Source organism: Rhincodon typus, chromosome 19 (assembly GCF_021869965.1).
Source record: "Rhincodon typus isolate 14 chromosome 19, sRhiTyp1.1, whole genome shotgun sequence".
Classification (NCBI taxonomy): Eukaryota; Metazoa; Chordata; class Chondrichthyes; order Orectolobiformes; family Rhincodontidae; genus Rhincodon; species Rhincodon typus.
In genome coordinates, this window is record NC_063350.1 from 47,993,277 (window position 1) to 48,016,455 (window position 23,179).

Below are 23,179 nucleotides of genomic sequence, written 5' to 3' on the forward strand. Positions count from 1 at the left end.
CTTCTTCAAGCACTGGGATCCCTCCATAGGAAAGGCAGAGTTATTCCCTTGTGATGGATTCCCATTAAATTGGGCTAGGATCAGTATCTTGAGACATTGCACAACAAAAATTGTTTCTAGGGTTTTAATGTAAAAAGGCAAAGGTATCCTGTAAGGGAGAACCAGATATCGAGAGACTGAAATAGGCAGTAAAAGCCTTCTGGAAATTCATAGAAGTGTTTATTATAAACCTATAGTTTAGCACTGGCACCAGTTTCCTCCTTTCCTTTCTGGACCCTTTCCCTGTCCAGAAGCAATCCATATATCTTACCCCTCCCATCCCACACCCAGCCTACATCCTTCCCAAACTGGGGAAGAACGCAGCTCCTTTTTGTTCAAATGAAAACAACAAATGCCAACCTAGGGAAATTGTGCCACAAAAAGGAATAACTCAGAGTAACAACAAAACATCATTGGAAGGGGAAAGAATGCACCTGAGCTCCTGTGGACTCACCAATCCTGAGATATAGTAGGAACTGCCGATGCTGGAATCTCAGATAACAAGGTGTGGAGCTGGATGAACACAGCAGGCCAGGCAGCATCAGAGGAGCAGAAAAGCTGACGTTTTGGGTCTGGACCCTTCTTCAGAAATGGGGGAGGGGAAGGGGGCTCTGAAATAAAGAGAGAGAGTGGGAGGTGATGATAGAAGGTGGATAGAGGAGCAGATGGGTGGAGAGAAGACGGACAGGTCAAGGAGGCGGGGATGAAGCCAGTAAAGGTGAGTGTAGGTAGGGAGTTGGGATGGGGGTTGGTCAGTGAGGAGGGATGGGTGGGTAGGTGGGAGGGAGAACGGACAAGTCAAGGAGGCGGGGATGAGGCTAGTAGGTAGGAAGTGTGGTGGGGGTTGGTCAGTGAGCTGGGAGAGCAGATAGGTGGGAGAAAAGACGGACAGGTCAAGGAAGCAGGGACGAGCTGGGCTGGTCTTGGGATGAGGTTGGGGGAGGAGAGATTTTGAAGCTTGTAAAGTACACATTGAGACCATTGGGCTGCAGGGTTCCCAGGGAATATGAGTTGCTGTTCCTCCGTCCTTCGGGTGGCATCGTTGTGGTACTGGAGGAGGCCCAGGATGGACATGTCGTCCAAGGAGTGGAAGGGGGAGTTGAAGTGGTTTGCGACTGGGAGGTGAACATCTATTTAATGTGGAAGGTCTTCTTGGGGCCTGGGATGGAGGTAAGTGGGGATGTGTAGGGGCAGGTGTAGCACTTGATGCGGTTGCAGGGAAAGGTGCCGGGGGTGGTGGGGCTAGTGGGGAATGTGGAGCGGACAAGGGAGTCACGGAGAGAGCGGTCGCTCTGGAAGGCAGATAAGGGTGGGGAGGGAAATATATCCTTGGTAGTGGGGTCAGATTGCAGGTGGCGGAAGTGTCGGAGAATGATGCGTTGAATCCGGAGGTTGATGGGGTGGTACGTGAGGCCTCCTCTACATCTACATCACGGATCTGAAACAACAAAACAAGTAACAAACAATGCACATCAAGGGCCAGAACTCAACACTTTTTAATCAGCTAGTCTTTTTAATCAGCTTGTCCAGCTACATTATTACACATATATGGGGTAGTGTGGCTTCAACCCTAGCCTTTTGGGTCAGAGTTCAGGACACTACCAGTGCTCCATTATGCTCAGCTCTTGATATCATTAGTCAACCTGTTTCTAAAGGTTATGGCACAACTCTAGAGTGGTTGAAATTGAACCTGGGCCTCCTGGCTCAGAGAATGGGACACTACCGCTGTGCCACATCATATCTTCATTTTTATGAACTATCAACAAATCATCCCTTTATGCTGGATCATCTTTGCTGAAGTAAATCAACACCAAATCACCCAAGCCATTAGATAAAATAACAAGTTACAACACTTCCCAGCAAGGACAGAATGACAGTAACAAAAGGGAAGGAAAAGGCAAGAGGAAGGAGCTAAATCAAAACAGTGTAGAAGAGGGTATAATGTACCCAAACCCCCTACTCTCCCAAAATGTCTTGAGAGTTTTGATGGACACTCTCAAGCTGGCAGTCGGTAACTATGACCAACATCACTGACCACTACCTGGATATATTGATGTCTACTTTGGCCAGACTGAGAAACAGTTCTACGAAGAAGTCCACCGACCTAAAGAACCCAGTTCTTTCTTTTACTCATCATCTTTCTTTTACAAAGCTACTCATTTGACATAGTGGACAATTAAGAATCATGACATACCGGGGTAATGCAACAACAAAAAATAGGGGAGGGCAGGAAAGAGGGAGGGTAATCATGCACTCCTAACCCCACAGCGCCCAACTCTCTATAAATGCCTGTAATGTTGTGGTGGACAACAGGTGCTTTTTCTCTAAGGACACTGGGCACACCTATAACTGCAGGAACTGTGACTTCCTCCTTGGCCTGCTGTCTGCATCTGTTGATGGCTCCTTTGGCCAGACCCAGGAGAGACCCACAAATAGGTTCTCAAATTTGAAGAACTCAGCTGTTATCCACCTGTTATCCACCGACACTGATATCTCTGTTTCCAATTAATAGGCAATTTACATGCTGAGCCCATTAAGGGCAATGTAAGTTAAGCAGCCAACATAAAAGCCATGTACAAAGTAGAAAACCCAGTGAACATCACCAGCTCTGAATACAATTCTGGACCTGTTCTCTTTGACCCTTAAAGAGATATATTTTCTAACTCTGGCAGAATTAGCTGAAGCTAAAGCTATATTGGATCATTGTGCAATTAACAGGATCATATCTGGTCTAATTTTGTCTTATGATTGATTTTCATGTTAAATTTAAAAGTGACATACTCCAGTCCCAAACAAAAATTATAAATTGAAACTAAAACATTTACACAGGTATGAGTCTAGAACTGGCTGAAGTTGGTTGAACAAAATAATGTAATGGTATTCTGGTAAATAAAAGATGGGAAATATTTATGGAAACAATTCAACACATCGAACAAAAATTAATCTAATTGTAAATCAAAACCTCTATAAGAAAGATCTATCTGTGGTTTATTTGGGAAGTTAAAATTGGATTATATCAAAAGCTGTTTACAATGTTGTAAACAATCATGGTAAGCCTGAAATTGTGAGTGTGTCATTAACCAGCAAATGATGTCAAAAAATTGCTACAAAGGTAACAAATAGAATCTGATTATAAAGTAACAAAGGAAATGTAAACAAACTGTATATGTTTTTACAGGCTAATAACTTAGGCAAAGAAATAAAGAGTAATATATGCAAGTTTGCTGATGCCATAAAGTTAGAAGAGGGAGAAAATGGTGAGGGACACAAAGTTGCTGCCAAGTGATATAGACAGGTTAAGTGATTCAGCATCATGGTGGCAGATCGAGCATAGTTTAGGAAATGTGAGATTTATCACTTTGCATTGAGGCAGATACAAATTTGGCAAAGCTCGGCTGCAATATGAGCTTGCACCAATTTTCTAGAAGAATATCTTGCGCAACCAATGAGAGGTAAAAACTATTTTAGAGCATTGTGTATTATGCCAAGCTTCATTAGTAATCTCATGGTGAAATATCCCTGAAAATGTTTTGTAATACGAGTGAATTCCAGCTTAAATTATTGTCATATTTGTATTGCCAATACTTTATTGAATAGCAGAGTGGATTTGATGGGCTATATAATCTACTCCTATTATGTTTTTGCACTCATCATTTAACATATACCTTGTGGATAAAAGGCTACATTTCTGCTGATGTGCAAACAACTTTGTCCTTGCTGGATATTCTCCATCATCCTCATCCATTCTGTAGAGGGGGGACAGTATTTGATTGTTTTAAATATTCAACAGTAAACCAATATAATATCACTAATGAATTTGTTTTTATTATTTGGACATACCATCAAAATCAAGTTTACCATCATTGTTCTTGTCCGATTGTCTCATGAATTCATGAATTTCCTCCTCTGTAAAATGCTTCCCAGAATCCTTGATGACATTATGCAGCTCATCACGATCGATGAAACCATCAGCATTCCTAGAGAAAAGTATGAATGTCTCCAATCCAGTCATGTTATCGACCTTACCAAAATAGAAGTTGCTACATGAGAAAAGATCAGGTCCATCTCATTTCACTTTGTTTCCTGCCTGGAAATTTACATTATTTAATCTAATCAAGTACTCCATTTTAATCACTGTTCGAAAACGAATCTAGATATCATGTGTGAATATCTCAGGAAACAGCTTCTGAAACCTTAGGTCTAAAGTCATCTGTTCAATCCGAGAATGCTACACTTCCCACACAATGTCTCAAATTACTCAAGACCTGAAATGAATAGTGTGCCCTCTACTCTGAAAGCAATTACAAAGAATTTGTCATTATAACCTTCTATTACATTCAATCATACCTAGCTTCCCTTCAATTGCTGTTATAATCTTGAATCGCACTCTGTTTTTCCACATTTTTGGTCATGACAGTTTTTTTTTCTGAATACGTTCTATTGATTTTCTCTCCTTATGTTCTCCATTGCTTTTTACATGGATAAGGGTGTGGCTGACAAGGACTGCATTGTTATCCAAGCTTAATTGCTCTTGAATGGAGTTGCTTGTTCAGTAATTTCAGAGTGCAGTTACAAATCAGACACAGTTCTCCTGGTCTGGATACATATTCAAGCCAGCTAGGTAAGGATGGCAGATTGTCTTCCATAAAGGGCACAAGGTTTTCACAACAATCAATGACAGTTGTCACAGTCATCACTGACATTAATATTACGCTACAGATTTATTGATTGAGTTTTCTATTTCACCAGCTGACAGGATGAGATTTGAAAGCATTTGGAGCATCAGCATGAGCCACTGGCTCGCTAGCCCAGTGACATTTCCACGATCTTCCCGTCTCCCTGAAGTGAAAACATGCTGTCTGTCCAAGTTGTCAAAACATCGAGGAATTTTACATACATCTTTGGATCACCCTTGATTCTTCTTTATTGAAGCAAAAATAGACTCAACTGTTAATCTTTTCCTGATGTGTATACTTAAGAATTTCTAGTCTCATGCTCGTAAATCCTCGAAGCACTACCTCCAGTGCCTCTTATATCCTTTTTATAAAATGATGAAAGGTCCTGCGTGTGACATACAATGCGGATGAAACAAATTTCAATACATGTTTGACAGTTGCTAGTTTTGCTAGAAATGTTTCTAGCACCAAATGTTTCTATATTTCTACCTCACTTCAGATTTGAAGAAATTGTGTTGGACCCAAATACAAACTCTGTTTTCATGTCTCTAAAGATGGTGCAAAACCTACTGAGATTTTGTACTATCGTTTCAGATTACAAGCTTCTGAAGTATTTTGTATAAAAGATGTACTTCTTTTCTAAAATGGCTTACTTACTTTAACTTATAGGTAAAGTCAGCATAATCTCATCAAATCATAGGGCTGTTTTTTTTCATTAGAAAGAGATGAGTGATGGAGAATTTAACCTGAGGGTCACTGAGGGTCCTGAGTTCAGAGTTGAGATGGAGAGTTTCTCCTGGAAACGTCAGCTGGTGCAGGAATTAAACCCACACTGTTGGCTTTAGTCTGTATTGCAATCCAGCTGTCCAGGCAACTGAGCTAGCTGGTCCCCGACCCAATATTTAGCTTCAAGCATGTATGCTTTTCTGTTTGCTTTGCTAATCTTTGAGAAAGTTCTTTCATTTATCACTGTTTACAATGGAGAAACTACTGCCTTAAAATGGAATTTCTACATAGCCATACTTCTACCAAATTATTCAAATGTCAAACTCACTTATCAAGTACACAAAAGAAATCTTCCAACTCTTCTTCGTCTGTTCTTTTTGCCTCCTCTTTCGTCTGCCTCGCCATATTCAACCAGAACCCTGTCTTTCATTGGATCACAGATCTTTTGTTTGTCCAAAAGAAAGCAGGGTGGAGAACTAAAATGAGAGGTCACTGAAAGCACCAAAATGCCAGTCTGCAAGATTCCTAAACAGAGAATGCAGTCATTGAAAACCCAGCACAGAAAATGCTTTTTGGAACTCTCAAGATTCCATGATCTTTATGAGATTTCTCCACCTTCCCAGGCCAACTTCCAGATTCTGTAATTAGCTATTTCTGGGTAAGTATTTTCCTCCAAGCAGGTTGGTCTTGATACCTGTCCAGCACGTAGATAAAGATGTAGCGAGGTGCTATCAACTAGAGATGCCTACAATTAATATCTGACTGGCATTGATGAAACCATTCGCATTTTGAAACTACTTTTAAAAAATTCACTCACGGAAAGTAGTTATCACTGGCTGGGTCAGTATTTATTGTCCATCTCTAGCTATCCTTGAGAAGGTGTTGCATGTCTTGAGCCACCGCAGTCCATCTGGTGCAGGTAGGCACACAATGCCCGCATGGAGGGAGTTCCAGGATTTTGACCCAACAACAAAGAGGGAATGGAGATATAGTTTCAAGTCAGGGTGGTGAGTAGCTTGGAGGGGAATGTGCAGGTGGTGGTGTTCCCATCTTGCTGCCGTTGTCCTTCCAAGTGATAGTGGTTATGGGTTTAGGATGTTTTGTCTGTGTAGCTTTGGTGAATTTCTGTGGTGCATCTTGTATATGGTACACATTACTGCCGTTAAGTTGGTGATTGAGGGAATGAATGTTTGTGAATGTGGTGCCAATCAACCGGCTTCTTTGTGCTAGACGATGTGATGGCTTTTGAGTGTTGTTGGAGCTAAACCCATTCAGGCAATTGGGAAGTATTCCATCACACCCAACTACTGTAAGGGGGATGATGAAGGTTCTGGGAATGTTTAACTGCTGTCAAAATTTTGTACCCAATTTTGCAGTAATAGCAAAACCACCACAGCAAAGTAATATCTCAGGATGCATTGGGAAATGCTGATAGGATTACATCACGGCATTGATCACTGTGGGAGGAACGTCATGATAAATAGGCTGCATCAAGACTGGTGGAAGCTGGCACTCAAAACGTAGGTGGCGTAGTATTGCCAACAATATCTACCCTGAGGGCAATGCATCCCTGGGATGGCTATCCACATTAAAATGCACAGTCAACCCAGATCAAGAGAACAATGAGAAACCATTCAGATAGTTTTTATAGGACTTATCCCTTCCATGCTGAGGAATAAAGATACTGTTTAGTTATGATGGATCACTACCAATTGGCTGGAGGCATTCAAGTCTTGGAATTGCACTACAACCACCATCGCAAGGATATTAGCCAAGGAAGTGATTGCCTGGTGGGGAGTTCCCACTCAGATGGATTCTGATCAGGCAGCCCATTTCAGCAAAAAAATGGTTATAGATACCTGGAAAAAATGGTGATTAAACTAATGGCAACAAAACAACTTCCACATGCCCTACAATCCCCAAAGTTGTGGGATGGTGGAAAGAATGAACTGAACTCTCATGACCTTGCTGGCCTGGAGCATCCAGCAAACAGGAAGATCTTCAGCAGATTTCTCCTACAATTCTCATGAGGTTACAAACTACTGTCCACTGGCTTAACCCTTTAGGAACACAGGGTGAGCAATGAGACTTCCAGAGGAAATAGTTACTGGAGGGACAGAATAAGGCCCTCAATGGGACCAAGTTCGACAGTGCGTGATGGAACTGCGTGTAAGAGTTATGGACCAGACCAGACATGCCCCAAAATATATTATGGTGATAGCCTAGACCATCAATTTTATACATTTTTTGAGAAGGAAGTGTAAGACACTGTGTTCCAGATTTTATTTGATTGGTCCACCACTAACCTTTAATCAAACCATACTTTAATCTTACAATACAGTTGAAATGAAGAAAAATAAAGAATTAGCATCACTTTACTCTATTCAAATTGTTAAGAAGGTACTGTATTATTTAAGAATTAATCATCAATTGTTCCAATGTAGGCAGCATCCCATAAACACACCACTGGCAAAAGCATTTCAGCAACACAGTCATTATTCTCACATGCTGTCTTTCTCCAGTTCACTAGACAGCAACAGTGAAAGAAACAATCTGCCTCTTTTAAGTTTTAAGAGGAAGCCTTTCTGTTCAGGTCTTCACTCTAGCCACAGAGCTTTCAGCTCCAGCAACCAGCAAACCAGTATCTAACTAAAAGCAAAATCACAATCTTTTGGATCTCTGTGTGAACCTAACCTTACCTGCTCATGATTCTTTTGTCTCCATTAATAAAAAAAAAACACCAGGGAGAATTCAAAGTTGTTTCCCAATTGCCTGTTTGAAAGAGATATTTTGGCATCTATGTGTCAACGCCCTTCCGCAAGAGAAACAGGACAGAACATATCTATTAAAGGCACAATATTGTCATAGTAAGCAACTCAGGGAGTTGTTTCTGGAGGGAAGAGATCAAAAGGAGTGTAAAGGCAATTGACAGGATCTCGAACCACCATGACCTCTTCACCAACTTGATGTGCAAAAGGTGGATGAACATGTAGTGGTAAAAGTATATCGTCAGAAACTCCATTGGTCTTAGGTGGGATTCAGCAAGATAATGCTGAATAGTGATACTTGCGCAAGTGATACCTGACACATGCAGGAAGGAAATATAGATGTATTGGACCCAATCACAAAGATACCAAGCCCCGAATGTCCAATGATGATTGGCTTGTTGTTTTAAATTTAACCGACTGTTCAAACAATAGATATTTGTGTTCAGCATATGGACAGTAACATCGACATCACCATGGGAGCATGAAAGAGAACAACATTGTTGCCATCTGGAAATATTGAAGACCCAAAAGACACCACAAACATAGATTATGACAGGATGGATACAGGAGTGTTGATGCGCAGCGACTTCAGTAAAGAGCAATTACAATGTATTAAGGTGTTAGAAATCGAAGTGGGGGTTACGGTACTTGAATAAACATCCTCACTTGAGGAAGGGAGCATATCAATGGCCATCTCATTGTTTCGCACCAAAAGTGGGCTGTCATCCAGAGCAGCCTGACCTACAGCAAGTCTGCAGCATCCATGGCTGAGAAGCCAACATAATGGGAGTCTATCAAGGCTAGGAATGTAAACTGAACACCACCAACAGTGACTGTATAAGGGGTTCTGCTGTGAAAATAGGAGAAAGGGTGTGATATGTGTAATCATACATAGGCAGACTTGTATCCAAAATCATGTGGACCAAGTAGAATGGCTCAAGTTCCAAGTATGATAAAAGAAAACTCACAGTTATTAGGCCAGGTTGGAGGACGGTATATGATGAGGCAATGTGGTGAGTGAGGGACTGTAGTTCCTACTTACACCCTCACGTTAAACTCACCACCACTCATCTCTCTCTAACGAAAAAGCAACCCTATAATCTGGTTTACTTAGTTCCCCGACATATTCACAGATTATTCCATTGAGTGATCCTGCATCGACCCATCTCACAATTAATCCTTCAAGAACAACTGCTGAGCTCAAGTGGCCATTAATTCAAATGGTGTGAATCCCTTATTGTGTTTTGGAATAACTCATAAGTGCATCAGGCTACCAAGCAGGACTGTCACCCACGTTTCCTGTGTCTTCTGGATTGCCTTTTCTATCCACGTTTTTTTTCATGGTTTTATTTATTCTTTCAATTTAGATAAACGTGAGGTGCTGCGTTTTGGAAAGAGAAGTCAGGACAGGATTTATACACTTAACTGTAAGGTCCTGGGGAGTGTTGTTGAACAAAGAGACCTTGGAGTGCAGGTTCATAGTTCATTAAATGTGGGGTCACAGGTCACCAGGATAGCGAAGAAGGCATTTGATATGCTTGCCTTTATTGGTCAGTGGTTTGAGTATTGAAGTTGGAAGATCATTTTGCGCCTGTACAGGACATTGGTTAGGCCACTTTTGGAATACTGCATTCAATTCTTGTCTCCCTGTTATAGGAAGGAAGTTGTGAAACTTCAAAGGGCTCAGAAAAGATTAACAAGGAGATTGATCATATATAGGAGAAGTTGAGCCATAGGGAGAGCTGAATAGTCAGCGGCTATCTTTCCTGGAGCGTCGGAGGCTGAGGGGTGACTTTTAGAGGTTTACATAATCATAAGGGGAATGGATAGAGTGAATAGACAAGATCTTCTCCCTGCAGTGTGGGAGTCCAAAACTAGAGGGAATAGTTTTAAGATGAGAGGGGAAAGATTTAATAGGGACCTAAGTGACATCTTTTTCACACAGAGGGTGGTGCATGTATGGAATGAGGTGCCAGAGTAGCTGTTGGAAGCTGGTACATTTACAATATTTAAAAGACATCTGGATGGGTACATGAATAGGACATGTTTAGAGGGACCGAATTCTGGCAAATGGGACTAGATTAATTTCGGATATCAGGTCGGCATGGATAAGTTGGACCGAGGAGTTTGCTTTCATGCTGTACAACTCTATAACTCTGTAACCGTGCCGGAGCTCTGTGATGTGAAATCGTTATGTCATTTGTCTTCATTCCTCGTTGTTCAATTGCCTTTTATATGACTGTAATTAAAAACTATGAGATAAATTCTCATCAGAAACCCTTTAACATTTTGACTACAAACCATTATTTTGCAGCAACTGTTTTTACTACTACCGTTAGCTCCTTAAAGGGGACCGATCACTGTGAGATCACAATCCATTAATCAATTCATGTTTCACGACAAGTCTCTTCTTTTACGTTCGAGAGTCAGAAAAACACGACAAACTCTCAACACGGAATACTTCAATTAAATCTGCAATTTAACTTCACATGTTTTTTGAACTGATTCAGGCACTTAACTCAATCACATCCACATTTTCAAATCTCCATGACCTCCTGTACATTCGAAACACAAGGTGCAAAACATATCTTGAGCTCTCAAGCTACAGAAAAAAGAAATCCATCACATATAGAACAACATTTAATAATCAAGAAACAAAAACAAATCATTCATTGCCTGCAGGCACTTGCGAAATTCAAACAGAAAACTTTTATGACCCCAACAAATACAAGAACACACCTGCAATTTTTGTTTCACGATAAAGATTTCCAGGTACTTTCTTCCAACCTCATATTTTAATTTGATGCCTCAAACTTCCTTGTTGTAGAAGTGACAGGTACAGAAATGTTCACGTTTGTGATCAGGAGCTCCAGAGAAAAGTATGCATGTTGTGATATGGGAGCTTGCTTCGTCCATCTCAGATGTGACTAGAGTCATGGAATCATAGAATCATACAGCACAGAGAGAGGTGCTTTGGCCCAACATGTCCATGCTGACCAGGCTTCCTGAAATGAACTATCCCATTTGCCTGCTTTTGGTCTGTATCCCTCTAAATCCAATCCATGTACCTGCCTACATCTCTTTGAAATGTTAAAATTGTACACAACTCTACGAGTTCCTCTGGCAGCAGATTCCATTTGTGCTTTACCCTGGCTTTTCCTTGCAGCCTTTCTTAAATAATGGCACAACATTACCCATCCTCTAATGTTCTGACAACTCACCTGTGTCTGTTGATGTTACAAATAGCTCTGCTAAGGGCCCCGCAACTTTTTCCCCTAGCTACACCCAATGTCTTGGCACACATTGGATCAGGTTCTGGGGATTTAACCTACCTCTGTGTTTTAAGAACTCCATCACCTCCACATCGTTTTTTGAGACATTGATGTTCATTTTGTCAAGTTCTCTGGCTTTCATGTCTTTCTCCATGGCAAATACTGGCGAGAAATATTTGTTTAAGACCTCATTAATCTAGTCTGGTTCCAAACATAGATGGTTTCATCAATCTTTATTGGGCCCCATACTATTGCAGGATCGCTTTGGATTCTCCTTTATCCTATTTGCCAAAGTCTTGTCATGTTCCCTTTGTGCTGTCATGGTTTCCCTCTTAAGTGTACTTCCACACCAATTATACTCCTCATGGAATTCACTTGATCCTACCTGCCTACACCCGGCATATATTTACTTCTTTTTCTTGACCAGAGTTTCAATATCTCTAGCCATCCAGTGTTCCCTACTCCTGCCAGCCTTGTCCTTCACACTATCAGGAAGATGCTGTCCCTGAACTCTCCTTATCTCACCACAGAAACCCTCCCACTTCCCTGACATCCCTTTACCTGCTAACAGCCTCCCCCAATCAACTTTTGAAAGTTCCTGTCAAAGACCATCAAAATTGGCCCCGCCCCAGTTTAAAAATTTAACTTGCAGGCAAAACCTGTCCTTTTCCACAACAATTTAAAAACCAATCATATTACAGTCACTGGTCCCAAAGTGCTCCCCGACAGACATCTCAGTTACTTGCCCTGCTTTATTTCCCAAGAGGATGTCACATTTTGCCCCCTTCCTGGTAGCCCCATCTGCATTTGATTGAGAAATCTTTCCTGAACACAGTTAACAAATTTCTCCCCATCCAAGCACTTTACACTACGGCAGTCCCAATCTACGTTTGGAAAGTTAAAATCCCCTACAACCCTATTATTCATACAGCTAACTGAAATCTCCCTACATATTTGCTCCTCAATTTCCAGCTCATATTGAGGGTTCCATTAGTACAGTCCCATCAAATACCTGTTATCCCTAATACCTGTTCGCTGCCGAATTTCACTTTGCATTCCAAATTCCTAAATTCCAACAGAGAATGATCAACTCATGGTAAATTCCTGTTTAAGCTATAGCATTAAAGTGGCTTTGTCTCTTACCACTAGTCTCTGTTCTCCTACATACCTTTAACCATCGGGGAGAATCATATGCCTCCTGCTCCTTCTTTTCTTTACTATTTTATCTATCAACATCCTATGTTTTCAAGTGACATGAAGCAATATAGTCTCATCTCCTCTTTGTGCTTATGTGGATGTGAGTTCTGCTTTTTTGGCGCTTGCCTTTTTGGATTTCAACTCATAACTGAATGCCATTAAACATTTCTCTGCATGTTATCTTATTCTATTAATTTTTAGAAACCCTTTTGCCTTCCAAATGAATTGTTTAACCTACAAAGGAACCTTTTATGACTCATATATGAAAACACGCATATTTCAATGTAAGAATTAGTTCTGCAAATTCATACCATGTACATCATAAGCTGCTTTTCAATTCTTCCTGCCAAAGTAGACAGCATTCCCACCTTATACTCCATTTGCCAATTTTGCTCAATCACTTATCCTTGCATCTCATTGTAGACATGTTATGGTCTCCTCAGAATTTATCCCTCTACCTATCTTTGTGCCATCAATATATGCAGCTACTATATATATGTTTCCTTCATCAATCATTCAGAATGACGGTAAATATCTAATCTCTGTGGTACTCTACTAAATACATCTTACCAACCTGAAAATGACTGAATTATACCTCTGCTTACTGTTGGCCAGCCAATCACTATCCATGCTTATTTGTCACCCTGTTCAACATAACCTTTAAATTATTTCGTAATTTTGATGTGGTAACTTATCAAACATCTCTTGGATAGTCAAGTACATCACATCTACAGCTTCAACTTTATCCATGTTGCTGTTACTTCTACCAGGCTTTCTGGGAATGGCCTGCTTCCACATTGTATGGAATCTATGATTAAACATAATTGCAATATTGTTTATTTATAACAATCTTTGAGTGAGCTTTCAGCGATAGCAGCTTGTTGTGGCAGTGTTTGAAGCACTCTTGTCTGTGAATGCAAAGTTGTGGTTTCTAGACTGACAATCGGACCTGTTGAAAACGGCCAATGTAATACTGAGGGAATGTTGCACTCTCAGATACTTTGCCTTTTGGATGACAGCCACCATCTGTGGATCCTGGGATATTAAGAAGAGCAGGAGAGGCCAAAATTTATTCCTCACAACATCACAAGAACAGGTTATCTAGGTATATGGAGTTTGCTGTGTGCAGGTTGGTGACGGTGTATCCTTCATGAAATACTGAATACACTTTAAAAATACTTCACTAGTTATAACACCTGTTGAGATATCCTGTGGTCATGAAAGGTCTGCCATATAAATGTAAATGGTTTTGCTGCCAATATATAAACCTCTTTTGAATGATATAATTGAACATTGTCACCTGGTGAATATAGAGAATAAAAGTCTGGAGAATCTATGTCATTCACCAAATGAAGTGCATCAACAACATTCTGGAAAAAAATTGACATTAACTTTATTTGGAAAGGTTCTCGAATAAATTGTGCTGTGTTCCATGCTGGTAGCAAAATCACTATGTGTTTCATACATAGGGGATTGCTTCTTCCTCACAAAGAGAGAACTGTAGCAGCTATGAAGCTCTCTGCTACATATGTAGCTCCAGTCCTGTCAAACAGATTTTGATTTATTTGCAATCATCGAGTGTATTTCAGATGTCTGATCAATTGGCTGCAGAAGGGCAACAACACAAAATTCATTAAATTGTTGAATCATTTATGCTTGGCAATCCTGGAATCAGGGCTGAGCCTTAAGACAATAGGAGCAATAGATTTTGTATAAGAGAGGTGCAAGACGTTTCTTAAGAAATGAGAGAGTAATGGGTTGCTGAGGAATGTAGGTCACTTACTGGACATTCTCCATTATCTTCACTCATTCTGTAAAGGAAAGAAAATATTTGATTGAAAACATACATATCTTGAATGCTCAATAGTAAACCTATATAACATCGCCAATGTATTTTATTCATTTTATTATTTGTACATATCGTCAAAGTCAAGTTTGCTACCATTGTCCTTCCCCGCCCCCACCATGAGTTCATCAATTTCTGTAACAGGCTGCCCAACAGTCATGATTTTTTTTTCAGCTTGTCATGATTGATGAAACCATCAGCATTCCTAGAGTCAGCGAGAAAATCTGAATGTCTCCAAACCAGCAATGTTATCTACCTTACCAAAATAGAAGTTGCTACATGAGAAAAGATCAGATCCATCTAATTTCACTTTCTTCCAGCTTGGAAATTTACATTATGTAATCTAATCATGGTAATCCATTTTAATCAGTGGTATAAAACAGATCTAAATATGATGCATGAAAATCTCAGGAAAGAGCTTCAGAAACCCTAGGTCCAAAGTCGCCTGTTCAATCTAAGCATGCTACACTTCCCACACAATGTTTCAAATTACTCATGACCTGAATTCAACATTGTGTCCTCTACTCTGAAATCATTTAAAAGTAATCTGTCATTGTAATCCCCTATTCCTTTCGATTCTTCCCCTTAATTGCAATCATAACCTTGCATCACACTGTCAGTTGTTCCACATTTTTGGTCATGAAAGTTTTTCTGAATACTTCTATTTTGCTCTAGTTATGTTCTCATAGCTTTTTACATGGATATGGGTGTTGCTGACAAGGACAACATTGTTGTCCATGCCTAATTGCTCTTGAACAGCATTGCTTCTTCAGCCATTTCAGAGTGTCGTTAAGAATCAGACACATTTCTATTGGTCTGGAGTCACATTTAGGCCAGCTAGGTAAGGATGGTACATTTTTTTTCTTAAAGGACACTAGTGAACCAGATTGTCATTCATTGTATTGAAAACCTGTGTCACAGTCATCACTGACATTAGTTTTATATTCCAGATTTATTAATTGAGTTATCTAGTTCATCAGTTGACAAGATGAGATTTGATCCTTTGTCCCTGGATCATTAGTGTGAGCCAATTGCTCACTAGTCCAGTAATATTTCCATCATCTCCCACAAATGAAAACATGTTGTCAGTCCAAGCTATCAAAATTTTTATTACTTTGATAGACTTCTATGGATCACCCCTTAGACTTCTTTATTGAAGAGAAAATAGACTTAACCGTTAATCCTTTCCTGATGTGAATACACAAGAATTTCTGGTATCATCCTTATAAAACCTCTAAACACCATCTCTAGAGCCTCTATATCCTTTTTAAATAAAATGATGCAAGTCACTGCATGCGATATACAGTGTGGATAAAAAAAAGGTTCAATATATGTTTGGCAGTTGTTCGTTCTACTAGGAATGTTTCTTGCACCAAATGTTTCTATAGTTCTATCTCACTTCAGTACTGAAGAAGTTATATTGGACTTAAAACACAAACTTTTTTTTCTCTCAATGGATGGAACTAAACCTACTGAGATTTTCTATTATTATTTCTGATTACCAGTTCTGCAGTATTTTGTTTTTAATAAAAGATGTACTTCATTGCTAAATTGGTTTAGTTACATTAGTTTAAAGGTAAAGTCACCATAGTCTCACCAGATCATTGGGCTGCTTTCTCATTAGAGAGAGATCACTGGTGGTGAGTTCTGCATTGCAAACCAGCTGTCCATGCAACTGAGCATCCAAAACCCCTACGGTACGTTTAGCTCCAAGTAGGTGTAATTTTCTGTAAACAATGTGTACAACGGAGAAACTAATGCCTCAAAATGGAATTTCTGCATGGCTATAGTTCTACCAATGTAGTAAAAGGCCAAACTCACAAATCAACCAATGAAACAATTCTGCGAACACTTACTCAAAATTTCCTTTTGCCTCCTCTTTCATCTGCCTCACCATCATCACCAAAGACTCTTCAAACTCAATGGTGCTGCTTCCTACCTTAAGAGCACACTGAAATATAAGAACTGCCTATTGTTAACCAGGAGCATTTGAGATCAAAATGACATTTGAAAAAAGTGAAATTGCTAAGTATGATTGAGAAATGTTTTCTTACCATCTTCGTTCACTTGCTCAATGATGACATCCAACTGTTCTCTGGTGGGGGTCTGACCCAGGATTTTCAGCACTTCACTCAACTCCTTGGTGCTGATGTCACCACCACCATCTGCATTGAACATGTCGAACACGCCCTTAAGCTCTATGAAAAGAAATTTAAGGAATTACTGTCATGTTATTATTAGTTTCATTGTGTTTCAGATAATTGTTGGCATTAGGTCAGTCAACGATATGCACATCGTTGCATAAGCATTCACATGTAGATTAAGTAAAGACAGTGCTGGTTTGATGTTGCACAGTTCATAGTATTTAAGTACAAATACAGCCATTCAGTCCAACAGCTCAATCCCAGTGTATAAGGTCCATGTGAGTGTGTGTGAGAACTGCTGCAATCTGAGATTTGACCACCCTATGGGAAACCCAAGACATTGATCATAAGTGAAATGGAGTAAACTATTCCATACTAATTAATGAAGATGTGAGTTAATTTAGTCATAGGTTTTATTATCACTTGTACTCAAGTACAGAATCACAGTGAAAAGAGTGTAATGTCGCCACACACATGGCCATCTGAGGTACAAAGGTACCTGGGAAAAAAATACTTGGTAACAAAGTAGGAGCAGAAACAGAGTTAAAAAGTTAAGCATTACCTTCATAGAATAAGTAGACTTATAAAGAAATGACGTAATAGTTAATATTAAATTCCTTCTTAATTTAGTGTAGAAAGTGGAAGGGCTAATGTACCTGCAACACATGTCCTGGCTGCACCAGATAGGCTCGTTGAAGAATTAACACCACAGAGTAAAACTACACACAACACAATGTGGAATCTCCTGTACATTGGGAAGACCGAACAAATAGCCTGGAAGACCATTTTGCCAAACACTTCAGCGCAGCTCACAAGAATGTGCTTTCAGTGACGTGCCATTTTAATTCCCCACCTTGCCCTGAGGCTGACATTGACTTGGCCTGCTGCACTGTTCCAAGGAAGCTCAACATAACAAACAGTGTCTTATCTTCTAATTCGGAATTTTATAGCCCAAAAACATCAAATGCTGGACATCACAGCGGATCAGGCAACATCCGTTGAGAGAGAGTAAGCTAACGTTTCAAGTCTAAATGACTCTTTATCAGAGCTGATGTCAGCAGAGACACCATGTGCAAAACTCTGGATAAGGGGGGGAAGAACGTACCCAATGGTCCCCTCATTCTGATAGCCACTTTTGTGTGCAGATGCATCAAGCTGTGCGTAGACCCTTGTTATGGAAATACCAAGTGTCACTACATACTGATGTTCTACCTGTCCCTGGTGTTGTGAAGGGTTGGAGTGGCCTCATTGCCACGGAATGCTCCAAGAAGTTGGACCATTCCTTATCACCTGTCTTTCATGGAGAAAATTTCAAAGAACAACACCATAGACTACCAGTCCACCAGGAAGTGGTCAGCATGTAGTGTCCTTGAGACCCTGAAGGAAAAGGAGAGGATGGATCCTGTCATGTGGATGCCTGAACAGACTGGCAAAGATATTCGGCAGAATGCCTCATCAGCTGAGCTTTCCAAAAAGCACCAAGGCATCACTTAGGCGGTGGTGAGTAGGACACTACCTGTGAGATCCTTCTTGTACACCTGGTCAGTTGCGCCATCACATGCTGCCCTTGAAGCAGCTGCAGTGGGTGTTGAGACTGTCACACATCTCCTTGTGGAATGTGCCTTTGCAAAGGAAGTCTGGGGAAAGATGCAATGGTTTTTGTCGAGGTTCATCCCAAACAGCTCCGTGACACAGAATCCTCTCTATTGTCTGTTCCCCAGGATGCACCCTGAGACAAACATTGACTGTGTCTGGAGGACCATCAACTCAGTGAAAGATGCTCTTTGGTCTACCCAAAACTTGTTGGCCTTCCAGAACAAGGAGTTGATCCCAACCAAATGTTGTAGACTGGCACATTCCAAGGTCCAGGACTATGCGCTGAGGAGCGCACTAAACCTTCTGGCAGTTGCTGCCAATGCACAATGAGGAAAGACCACTGTCTGAGGTCTTCCTGCTGAAGTTAAATGGGGCACGTTCAGTTATCAGACCCTCCTGGTGCCTCAAATGCACATAAGTATTGACTTGTCTTGTCCAAGTAAGAGATGTTTTTTGGTTTGTTCATTGGACAGCGTTAAACTCCACTATTTATTTGTCTCCTTGATATGCTATTGTACAGAACTGAATTTCATTTGTGAATGTGTATATATACAGATACTTTTAATGAATAAAACATATTTTTGAAATAAGAAAATGTTCTTTCTTTACGCTGGATTGTTTATCAGTGATAAGCAGCATCAGGAAAAAGGATAGCCATGAAAGAGTTGTCAAAGAGGCAAGACTGAGCTGAGTTCTGAGGAAGGGTCAAGGGACCCGAAACGTTAACTCTGATTTCTCTTCACAGATGCTGCCGGACCTGCTGAACTTTTCCAGCAACTTCTGTTTTTGTTGTTTTTAAAGACTGAGCTGAGGTTGGGAATTGGGCTGGTTCAAGCTGTCAGATCAAGAACAAAAGACGGATACTGAATCTCCTGGTGAAGGCAATGACAAGGTCCACAACTCAAGATTATATGTTGAGAAGAGAATTATATACTGTGAAGGAGACATAAGTTCTGGTCTCATTAAGCAACAAAAAAGAGCTGTTAATTTTCTGTTGGGAAGTATGGAAGGTTTGTAGGTTTTATGACTGAAAAATGTCACTACGTTGTCAAACATTATTGCTTGCAGCAGTAAATTTGGGGCAAATGTCATTGACAACCGTAGCTATGAGACAAATGCATGAGGGAGCATGACAAAAATGCAACAAAAACAGAAATAGTTGGAGAAACTCAGCAGATCTGGCAGCATTTGTGGAGAGAAAGCAGAGTGAATGTTTTGAGTCCAATGACCCTTCTTCAAAACCCTCGACAAAATTGCAACAAAAGCAGACAGACATGTGCCAAGTGATGGGTACTTTTCCCTTGTTTCCAATGTAGAAGTGGAGAATGTTTCCAAAGTGAATGATGGAGAAGAATCGTGTTTTTTGAAATGAGTTTTGGAGAGATATGAATCTCAGGATTGGATATCGGAGAGGTGCAAAATCTATGGTGAATGATAGAGGTTAGGAATAAGGCAGTCATATTCCTTGGGTTGAACGTCTGATTGTACTTACACCATAAATAGGTATCGTGGAAATTTCCATTTCCTAAGAGTAATGTGGGAAGGGTGTGCGTCAGAAGTTGCTTATATGTTGTCTTATCTTGTGTGTGAAGCTAATGGCTTTGTTTTAGGAATGGGCTATTTGAACAATGCATTTTCAAAGACCCGGTAAGGGACAAATATTAATTTCAAGAAACGATGCAAAGGAAATGTTACCTACTTCAGGGATTGGTGTTGGGATATTATGTATCCAAGTTTAGTACTGGGAAGGTATTCCCTCTGGAGATAATACATTTCTCCTGAGTCAGTACTTGGCAGGCGTCATATATCTTTGGGATTGAAAGTGCGGTGTTTCTTAAAATTTGAGTACTAGAGAGTAAACTACATTCTGGTCATTGATTTTGGTGTAGTTAAAATTTTTAAGTTGAAGTGTCATGATTTAATTCTCAAAGTCTGAAACAAAAATGAAGATGAAGATGAAGCAGACCACATTTGGAGACCAGTTGCATTCTCATTCTCTCTATATGTACACCACAGAAAAGTTGACTTCAGAAAAAAAGGCGAACATGCCCCCATCTACATCAATGGAGTGGAGGTTGAGAGGGTGGAAAGCATCAAGCTCCTTGGAGTGACAATAACCAACAACTTGTCCTGGACTTCCCATGTAGATGCGATGGTCAAGAAGGTGCAACAACGCCTCTTCTTTCTCAGACGGCTCACGAAATTTGGCATGTTCATAAGTACCCTCACCAACTTCTACAGATGCACCATAGAAAGCATACTGTCCGGGTGTATAATGACCTGGTACAGCAACTGCTCTGCCTATGACTGTAAGAAACTACAGAAGGTTGTGTGCTTAGCCCAGACCATCAGGGAAACTAACCACCCATCTATGGACTCCATTTACACATCTCATTGCTGCGGAAAGGATGCCAATGTCATCAAAAACCCATCCCACCCCAGTAATGCTCTCCTACAACCTCTTCTGTCAGGCAGAAGATTTAGAAACTTGAACACACACCAGCAAGTTCAATAACAGCTTCTTCCCTGCTGATGAATGGACTCTCTAACTTCAAGTAATGCTGATCTAGTTAATGCTGATCTTGCCTCACATACGTCCTGTGCAGCGTAACTTGTATGTCTTACTCTGTCCAAGTTTCTTTCACCCTATGATCTGTATGTCCTCGCTCACGAACAAAGCTTTTCACTGTACTTAGGTACACTTGACAATAAATCAAATCAAATCAGATTAAATCAAATCAAATCAAATCAAAGGATATTTGAAGATCCATGATCCTCATAATCACTTTCTCTGAAGAAATCCTCTACAATGTTATAGGAAGAAAAAAATTACTTGTACTATTCCACTCTGTACTGCTGAGTGGAGGTTTCATTGGCCAGTTGGAGAACTGGCAGGGAGTACATAGTTATGTGAAAAAGGCCCAATGGAGTAAAATGCTCTTCAGGTAGGTTTCCTTGAGTCTCCCCTGCAAATGAGGACCCCTATATTGATAGTCCCAACTCCCTAGAGCTGCAGGTTAATTAGGGGCTGGCAACTAATTGTCATCGCTAATGTCAGCATGTGCAGGGCCAGCTGGAAGCACAAAAATTCCAGAAATCCTCCTGAGTGAGGGTGGGATAGGAATCAGAGAGCTGGAGACCGGAAGAGGGGCTTTTCCCCTCTTTCTGACGCTGGGTTCTTTGAGTAGAACATGAATTCCACATCGGCTTTTCCTATTTAATCATGGGAGGTTCTTCTACCCCATCCCAAAGAAAAGCTGACTTGTGGCCTCTTCAGAAACAAAGTGGCCCCAGCTGCCATAGTTCCCACCCCAATGGACTAGATTAAATGCAGCCACTGGTGGTATTTTTGGTAAAAAAAATTAAACTAAGCATTTATACCTCAAATAACACTATTAAAAACAGATTATCTGGTTATTTATCTCATTGCTATTTAGAGAACCTTGAATGCATAATAATTACTGTATGCTCCTACATTATAAAAGCGAGTACCCTTCAAAAGTTACTGTGAAGCCTTTTGGGATATCCAGTGATTATATAAGGTGCTGCGTAAATGCAAATTACTTCTTTCTATCAGTTGGTAAGATCAACCAGCACAGTCTAGGCTAATAATTAACATACAGCCTTCCCAATCTGCAGTTGTATGCATTAGTCTCTGTAGCCACTGAGTAAGTGTAATTAGTTTATTCATTTTAAAACTTTTAACTTATGTAATCAAGCTTACTATGGAAATGTATACACTCATATTTATTTACAGCTTCAGGAAGATATTCATCAATCTCAATGTTTCAGTATATGATAACTGACAGATTCACATTAGAAATACAGATGTAACCAAACATATGAATGCCTAATTTCATTTAAAACTGACAGCATTGAGATTGGAGGTTCTTGAGTGCAACCTGAACAGTTTAAAACGGTCCCCATTATATAAAGAATCAGGACATTCAATTTTCAATTACTAGCCACAGCATTTGTGGCAATGCCAATTATTAATTTGTACATGTCCTTTCCAAAGTTATTGTTTCAGAATGTTATTAACTTGTGAATTATGCAAAAAATTCTCTGCCATGGATCTTTTAAGGATATTTCCCCCCACTTAAGACCAAGAGTGAGAATAAGGAAACTGCTGTAAAAGTGGGGAAAAAAAGAAAGAAAAAGTCCAAAGGAAGGGAAAGCAGAGGTTTCTCTGATTCCTATCCCACCCTCACTCAGGAGGATTTCTGGAATTTTTGTGCTTCCAGCTGGCCCTGCACATGCTGACATTAGCGATGACAATTAGTTGCCAGCCCCTAATTAACCTGCAGCTCTAGGGAGTTGGGACTATCAATATAGGGGTCCTCATTTGCAGGGGAGACCCAAGGAAACCTACCTGAAGAGCATTTTACTCCATTGGGCCTTTTTCACATAACTGTGTACTCCCTGCCAGTTCTCCAACTGGCCAATGAAACCTCCACTCATGTATTTGTAATAGAATTTATACACATTTATTGTGTCATAATTGTAGTAGCTGTCCCACCAGTAACAGAGCACTAACATTAAATGTGTTGCGGAAGTGTCTTTAAAAGTGATTTGTTCTCTTGCAGGCAGATGTTGCCACAGAATTTCTACTTCAGAAGCAGTGGGTAAACAGCTTTCAGCTTCCTGAGTGTTTTGTTTTAAATAGACAAAAGAAGTATGAGGGGATGGTGTCTAGCTCACCTGAATTTTGCTTTCCGTTTAATTTGGGGTTTGAAGCTGATAGAGAGAGCTCCCTCTCTACTGCAGTAAAGTTCTCTCCGCTGCTAAATTGTTTCTTTTGGTTTTTCTTTCTCCTGGGCAGGCGTAGATTGTAAGTGAGAAAAATCTGTTTTGTTGAATTTGCATTCGCCAAGGGTGTGTTTATGGGATGCTGCTATATTTGAACAGTTGATGG